Source organism: Muscardinus avellanarius (assembly GCF_963383645.1).
Source record: "Muscardinus avellanarius genome assembly, chromosome: 3".
In the NCBI taxonomy this organism is placed as follows: domain Eukaryota; kingdom Metazoa; phylum Chordata; class Mammalia; order Rodentia; family Gliridae; genus Muscardinus; species Muscardinus avellanarius.
The window spans coordinates 138,787,793-138,796,300 of record NC_137788.1 but is presented as its reverse complement, the minus strand read 5'-3'; positions in this window follow the sequence as shown (position 1 = coordinate 138,796,300).

Here is an 8,508-nt window from a genome sequence, read left to right as displayed (position 1 = left end):
GGAGGGGAGGGAAAAAAGCAGTTGGCCTATGGGTAACTTGAATAGCACCATTAACCAACTTAATCCCATTTATAGGATGTTCTACCCAACAACAGAAGAAAGCACATTCTTTTTGAATACACACGGAACTTCACCAAAATAGACCATAATCTGGGCCATAAATCAAGTCTCAACAAATTGAAATCATACAAAGTATGTCCTATCATCCTAATAAAATTAATCAGCTATAAATCAGTAACAGAAAGATATCTGGAAAGTCTCCAACTATTTGGAAATCAAACAACATGCTTGTAGATAACTTAATGATTCAAACCAGAAGAAAAACTAAAAATATTTTCGTTAAATGAAAATAAAAATATACTATGTCAAAATGTGTGGGACATAACCAGGTGCTGGTGCATTGCATGTAATCCCAGTTACTAGGAAGACCAAAGCAGGAGGATTCAAAGTTCAAGGACGGCCTGGGCAATTTAGTGAGACCCTGTCTCAAAGTAGAACTTGAAAAGGGTGGGGATGAACCTCCGTGGTAGAGTTCTTGCCTTATATCAAGGCCCTGGGTTCTATCCTCATAACACACACACACACACACACACACACACACACACACACACACACACACACGGTGGGACACATTTAAAGCGGTGCTTGGAGAAATCCTCTTGCTTAGGTAAAAGTTTCTTAGACAGGACAAAACACACAATCCATAAATGAAAAGAAAACTGATAAATTAATTCTTACCAAAATTAAAAACTTCTGCTCTTCAAAGAGTACTACTAAAAAAACGAGAAGAAAAACCACAGATTGGGAGAAAATATTTGCAAATACATAACCGATCAAAGACTTGTACGCAGAATAAATAAAGAACTCTTCCAACTCAATTATAAGACAAGCTGATTAAAAACGGGCAAAGGATTTGAACAGAAACTTCATCAAAGAAGAGATACGACGGCCAATAAGCACACAAACAGAAACTCAGCATCATTAGTCATTAAGGAAACAAAGATTTAAACCACAATACCACTACATACCTACTAGTTGTAACTTTAAAAAGATGAAACATGCTGGGTATAGTGCCACACACCTGGAATCCTAGTACTTGCTAGACTGAGACAGGAGGATTGCAGGTTTGTGGCCAGCCTCAGCAACTTACTGAGATTCTCAGCAACTTAGTGAGACCCTGTTCCAAAATAAAAAACGAGGCCCGGCATGGTAGCGCACACTTGTAATCTCAGCATTTGGGAGGCTGAGACAGGAGGATCATGGTTTGTGGCCATACTCAGCTACTACTTAGTTAGACACTTTGCAACTCAGTGAGACCCTGTTTCAAAATAAAGAATAAAAAATAGGGCTGGGGGTGTAGCTTAGAGGTAGAATGTCCCTGAGTTCCATCCCCAGTACTGAAAAAAAAAAAAAAAATAGGACCCAGGATGTATCTCAGTAGTAGAATTCCCCAAACTGGAAATGACCCAGATATTTATCTACCAGTAAACGGGAAAACAAATTGTGGTATGACCAGGAAATTAAATACTACTTAGCTATAAAAAGGGACAAAGTCCTGATAACACACTACCACACAAATGAATCTCAAGATCACTATGTCAGACAGGAAGTATTCTCAAAAGCATTAAGTCTCTTAAATTTTTCTTTGAGATAGACTGCACATGACTTAGTGAATAAAATAAATATAATACAATTCAGATGCTCTTGCCACAAAAATAATAAATATGCAAGGGAATGGCTGTGCCAATCCACTTGATTTAACTCTTCTGCATTTTATATTAATAAATCATAACATCGCTTTGTACCCCATGAATATAGACAACTATGATTTGTCATCTTGCAACTTAGAAAATAAAAGTTTAGACTTAAAAAGCATTATGTCAAGTGAAAGAAGGCAGATTCAAAAGGACACATACTATATGATTTGATTTATATGAGATTCTAGAAAAAGCGAAACCATAGGGATAGAAAACAGCTTAGTGGTACCAGGGGCTGGAGGTGGGGCTGGTAAACTGACTACAGAGGGGCACGAGGAAACGTCTAAGGCTGATGGAATTTTTCTGCATCCTGATTGAAGAAGTATTTATATATTTACATCTACAGGTTTGCATATTTTTGCCCAAACTCATCAAGCTGTACCCCTTAAAGGGAGGTGTGGCTGTATGCAAATTATTCTTTTTGTGTGTATGTGTGGTACTGGGGATTGAACCCAGAGGCATTCTACTTTTGAGATACATCCCCAGCCCAACCGTATTTTTTATCTGAAAACACTGTCTTACTAGGTTGATGAGGGTCTCACTAATTGCTGAGGCTGTCCTTGAGCCCGCAATTCTCCTGTCTCAGCCTCTCAAGTATTGGGATGCACCACCATGCCTGGCTTGCAAATTATTCTTTATTATACCTGAATTATGTTGAAAAAGTAAAAAACCATTGCTTTGAATAAGAAACTAGATCGTCTTTGATTTTCTTGGAAATAGTCACATAGCCCCGAAATAGTCCTGGGGAAAAAGTTCTACGCCCCCTGGTGGCCATGAGTGCAATGACAGTCTCTTCCTGCTGAACCACCCCCAGGAGAAGGGGAATCCTGGAAGAGGCTAACATCTCCTTCTCTTGCTTGGCGAGTGTGCTGACAGCTGGATCGATCCCTTTCTTGAGAGGGTTTGGTTGCCTAGGACATTGTCCCCACGTTTTTGGGGGGGGTATGGATACTGATACTGCAAAGACTTTTATTAGTACTTTTTTTGATGGTGGTTGGGAGAGTCTCTGTATGTTGCTCAGGCTGGTCCTGAACTCCTGGGGCCAAGTGATTCTCCTGCCTCATCCTCTTAGGTCACTAGGACTACATTCATGTGTCACTATGCTCAGCTACATGGACCTGATTTTTTTTAAATCCGATGTTATCCAGCCCAACAGGCTAAAGGCAGAGAAGGTAAACTATATATATAAAAAAACCCAAACACTTAAGAACTTCTGCAAAAGGAAGAGAAATGACAAATTACCCAGCTAACAGGATATTCCAGCTAACCACAAATTGCCAGCAAGCAGCAGAAATCTAAGTGGTAGCTTTTCCGTACAGTATTTTTGCAAACTGTGCACATTGGCTTCCTCTTACGCTTTCTGCTTCCTGAGAGGGCACTTAGGACCACACAAAGTGGATGCCCTGTCCAAATTGCCTGGACCCAGAAGTCAGCTTGCTTCCAGTTCAACCGAGCACAGGTCCAAGGTACAGGAAAGTACACCAAACACCAGCTGCAGCAGGAAAAGCCGCGGCCGGGATTCCATGTGTGGGGTTTTTTTTTGTGTGTGCTGGACCTCTGCATCCGCAGCCCAGAATAAAATTGGCCCGTGTTTATCACCAGGAGGCCGGTGGGCTAGGATGATTTTCATGGTCAGATCTGGTGTCAGGATTATGTCAGTTTCACAAAATCAATTCTGCATTTGCCCTGTATGCTCTGAAAGAGTTTAAATAACACAGAAAGGATCTGTTGCTTCAGTTTGAAAGAACTCATGCCAAGGCGGTCTAGATCTGATGTCTTTTTATTTATTTATTTATTTATTTTGAGATGACAACTTTTAAAATTTCTTCCCTGGCAATTGGTCTTTTTGTGTTTTTTACTCTGTGAGTCAGTTTAGGTAATTTATAAATATATTCCCAGAAAATATTGTTCAACATTGAAACACTCCAATTTATAAGCCCGTATGAGTTTCTTACATTTCAAAAGCCATCTAGTAGCTGAGCTAATATTCCTTCTGCTTCCCGCACTTGGTATTACCATGTTTACCGACTAGCTGATGGTCTGTCTATTTTAATTTACCCCTCCCTCGCATAATGAACATTAGAGCGTGAATTACACTACTGGGAGGAAGCTTCTTCTCGCCTATTCATTTTTGAGCAGCTGTTTCCAGGAGCCGTGCATCATTCTAGCAAGGCTGTGGAGGAAGGGGATGAGGACTTGGACGGCGGTCTGGCTCTACCTCAAAGCACAGGCATATGGCTTTTTTTTTTTTCCCCTGTCCCAGATGCCTTTCAGGATCTAGAAGAAGCCATGCCTTTGTCTCCAAAAAAAAATGTGCCTGTGTTTGGGTCCTGGCTCTCCTGCTCACTAGTCAAGGGTACCAGGGTGGGCGAATAACCTCTCTGTGCTTAGCTCGCCAATCTGCAAAAAGGGGGAAAACAGGGCCTCCCTTAAGTCACTGTGAGGATTCCATGGAGTAAGCCTGGCCTGTGCTAAGTGTCTGAGAAGTTAGCTATTGTCCTCATCATTGTTCTTATTAGGGCTCTGTGTCCTCTCTCTTCTCCATCCATAGGAGGTTCTTGTGCTCCCCTCCCACCCGCCCAAGGGCCTGAATCCAAAGTGGTTCCCATAAACAAAAGCACATGGCAGGGATGGTGGTCATTGCTGATGGCCATATCTCTGAGGGCTCCGCAGAGGAAGAGGAAAGGAGCCCGTAGTCAGGGAGGGGTGGGGAGTTTGAGCTCCCCCACACCTCTCCGCCAGCACCAAGGACAGTGACCCCCCCAGGGCCTGGGGAGGTGTGACCCTCCAGGGACATGGTTGTGTAGTAGCCTTGTCTCCAAGCTTTGTAGGAAGCAGAAAACAGCCCTGGGAGATTCAGTCAACAAGTCTGTGCGTGTGACGGGATGAAAACCACAGGGCCCACTTTGACATTTTGGCCTCAAGAGTGAGAGTAAAGTGATGGGGAAAAGCGGGGGCGCCGTGGCCCACTCCCAAGATGGGAGGATTGCCAGTCTGAGCCTCAGCAACTTAGAAAGACCCTCATCAGCAACTTAGTGGGACCCATTTCAAAATTAAAAATATATATTTAGAAAGAGCTGGAGGTAGAACTCAGAGGTAGAATGCCCCTAGGAACAATCCTCAGTACCTAAAAAAAAAAAAAAAAAAAAAAATCGACAAATTTATTTTGAATAAATGAAAGTTTAAGTCAAAGTAAGATAGAAGACAAAAATCAGCTCCCCACACTAGAGGAGAGGGATCTTGAAAAGAGAATAACCCTGTTTTTGTTTGTTTGTTTGTTTTCTTTCAGAACTGGAGATTAAACCTAGGGGGCATTCTACCTCCAAGCTACACCCCAGCCCTATTTATTTATTTATTTATTTATTTATTTATTTATTTATTTATTATTTGTGGTACTGAGAATGGACCAGAGGGGCATTCTACCTCTAAGCTACACCCCCAGCCCTATTTTTTTATTCTTTATTTTGAAACAGGGTCTCACTGAGTTGCAGAGGGCCTCACTAAGTAGCTGAGGCTGGCCATGAACCTGTGATTCTCCTGTGCCAGCCTCCCAAGTACTGGGATTACAAGTGTGCGCCACCACACCCCGCCTATTTTGTTTTAAGAAAAAGAGTGTCACTGGGCATGGTGGCGCACACTTATAATCCCAGCATTTGGGAGGCTGAGACTGGAGGATCGCAGACATCCTCAGCTACTTACTGAGGCCCTACGCAACTTAGCGAGACTCTGTTTCAAAATAAAGAATAAAAAAATAAGGCAAGGGGTGTAGCATGGAAGTAGAATGCCATTGGGTTTCATCCCCAGACCCGCAAAATAAATAAATAAATAAATAAATAAATAATAAATAAATAAATAATAAAAGGAATGCCTGGAAGTGTAGATTGGAATTAGCATGCCCATGAATTCAATAACAAAAAATAAACAAATAAGCCGGGCGTGGTGGCGCACGCTTGTAATTCCCGCTCTTGGGAGGCTGAGACAGGAGGATCGTGCAGGTTCGAAGCCAGCATCAGCTGGCGTAAGAGACCCTGTTTCCAAATAAAATATAAAATAGGTCTGGGAGTGTAGCCCGGAGGTAGAAGGCCCCCTGGGTTCCATCCCCAGTACTGCCAAAAACAAAAACAAAACAAAAACAAAAACAAAAAAACCAACAACAAATAAATAGGTACATAATTTTTTAAAAAAGGATGTCACATAACCAGGGTCAAGGGAGTCAGAATCCATCCCTGCTTCCTCTGCTTCCCATGTGTGGAGTTTATGGTTGAAATTCTTCCAGGTCTTGCCCCTTCTTTTCACAGAGTTCTGCTGCAACCATCAGGGTGATGTGTGTCACGCACACCCTTGGGTCCCGGGATCTGGCTGCGCTCTTGTCCTACACACACAGGCTTCAGCGAGGCTCCCAGGGTGAGGGCTGCGCTTCCCATTCTCTCTGGCCAGCTGGTGCCAACCCCGGCCAGGCCTGCCCACGGGCACCGCCTGCATGACTCAGTCTGGGTTGTGGGGAGGTGGCGGCTGCTTTCCAGCAAAGCCTGTGGCTGTGGTGCACCGGGTGCAGCATGGGGGAGGCCCATCCCTGTGAGTGAGCAGCGGGGCCTCAGAGCCACATGGCCACCCAAGGGAGCCTGTCTCTCTTGCCTTGACTCAAAAGGGGGATGAGATGCCTGGCAGAAGTTGGGGGGCAGCCTCCTACCCCAGGCTGGGATGGGAGGTAGGTGTTACCAAACTTCCCTCACACCCTAAAGCTGCTGATCCAGAGGATGGGTGTCAGGCATGAGCCATACCTGTGGGCAGTGCAGGGTGCCTTGAGACTATGCAGAGACCTCCAATGCAGAGGAGAGGCTGGGGCCAAAGAGATGGGGTCCTGGGCCACTCTCCATGGTCAAACTTTAGAGGCTTTGTTTCCATGGAGTCTGTAAACATAGGCCCTTCACCCTTGGCCAAGCGGCCTATCAAAGTCCACTCTGGGTGTGGCAGCTCACTGGTAACCCCGGTACTTGGGAGGCAGAGACAGGAGGATTGCAGGTTTGAGACCAGTCTCAGCAACTTAGCAAGACCTCATTTCAAAATAAAAATATAAAATAGGTCCAGGAGTGTAGCTTAGAGGTAGATTGCCTCTGGGTTGAATCCCCAGCATCCCCCCCCCAAAAAAAAGAGATCTATTTTAGGAGTCCATTTGAGAATTACAAAGCCCTTGGCCCAGCAGTCAGACAGTACCTGCCATTCATTCTTTTTTTTTTTTTTTTTTTTTTTTGCAGGTCGGGGAATGGAACCCAGGGACATTTGACCTCCAAGCTACATCCCCTGCCTATTTTTTATTCTTTATTTTGAAACAGGGTCTCACTGAGTTGTGGAGGGCCTCACTAAGTAGCTGAGGCTGTCCGCGAACTGCAATCCTCAGGTCTCAGCCTCCCAACTGCTGGGATTACAAGCGTGCGCCAGCACACCTGGCTTCCATTCAGTCTTCAGTCTTTGATTTCTTTAATACAGGCCCGACTATGCTTCTCACAACAGGTGAGGTGTCTGTGGAGTGAGAGGAGATAGGATGGAGGTATTCTAGCCTGGGGCCCTGGGGAAAGGGTGCTGCTGCCCCGGGTGGGGGCACAGCTGGCAGCCAGGGCAGGGGACAGGCAAGGCTGGCCGGGACAGCTGGCATCAGGCACCCTGGGCCTCCATCACTGAGCCTTTCTGAAGGGTCCAGGCCCAGCTCCAGGTTTGGGGCCTAACATCCACGTCTATCTTGGCATCTCCCAAGCCAGCTGTTGCCCTAGCTGGAGCCAGGACTCAGCAACAGCAGCCGCTTAGCTGGCTGTCCACTGAGTCCAGCTGTGGCCCCTGCTGCCCCCGGCCCCAGGGGCTGACTTTACTTCCTACTCCTCCTCCTCCTCCCCTCACCCCTCTTCTTTTCCTCTGCCCCTTTCTCTGCCAAACAAGAAACAGTACCTGGGCCGGAGGAGCCCAGCCCCTCAGGACACAGGTGGGGAGACTGAGGCCCATGGAGGGGAGGGCCACAGCCAGCCCTGCCCCTGGCACTGCCTGTGTGCTCTCTGCCCTTTCCAGTCTCCAGCTATGACCATACTAATTGTTACTGCTTAAGGGATCCTGTGCCCAGACCCAGGGCCAGCCACAGGGGCCCGCAGCAGCCCAGGGTACTTCAGCAGGCAGTGCCAGCAGAGGTGGCGAGCCCCTGGGCACTGGGGCTGGGTGAGGGGAACCAGGGTGCAATGCTGGGCAGGTGGCCTCAGATGGAGGCCCCAGGCCTGTGCCTGGGTGTGCTGGCTCTGTGAAGCCCGGGTCACGATGCCAAGATCTCAGGACATGGAGCTTGGCCCTGGTATCTCCACCCTGAGGACGGGCCTGGCTACTGCTGCCAGGCCCCTGGGACCCGAGCCCCAGCATCAGGACAGCATCTGGGAGGCTCCAAGTACAAGCCCCTGCATCCCTGTGGTTTGTAATGGGCGTCTTTTAGGAGTAGCCACGCCTTTGGACCCTTTCTATGCAGTCCTGTTTTCTGGGCCTGAGGCCTATTGAGCATCTGCGATGGGTACAGATCATCTCTCCAGAAAAATGCACACACCAGGCCTTCGGCCCTGGTCTGGGCTCAGGGACATGGGTTCCGGCTCTGTGTCTGCCTCAGACTCACCTGCGGCTTCACACAGGTGCCCATCTGGCCCTCGGCTTCCTGACCTGGGAGTTGGGACCATTTGACTCTGCCTCATGGTGTGCACCTCCTGGTCTGGAATTGGTGACCTTG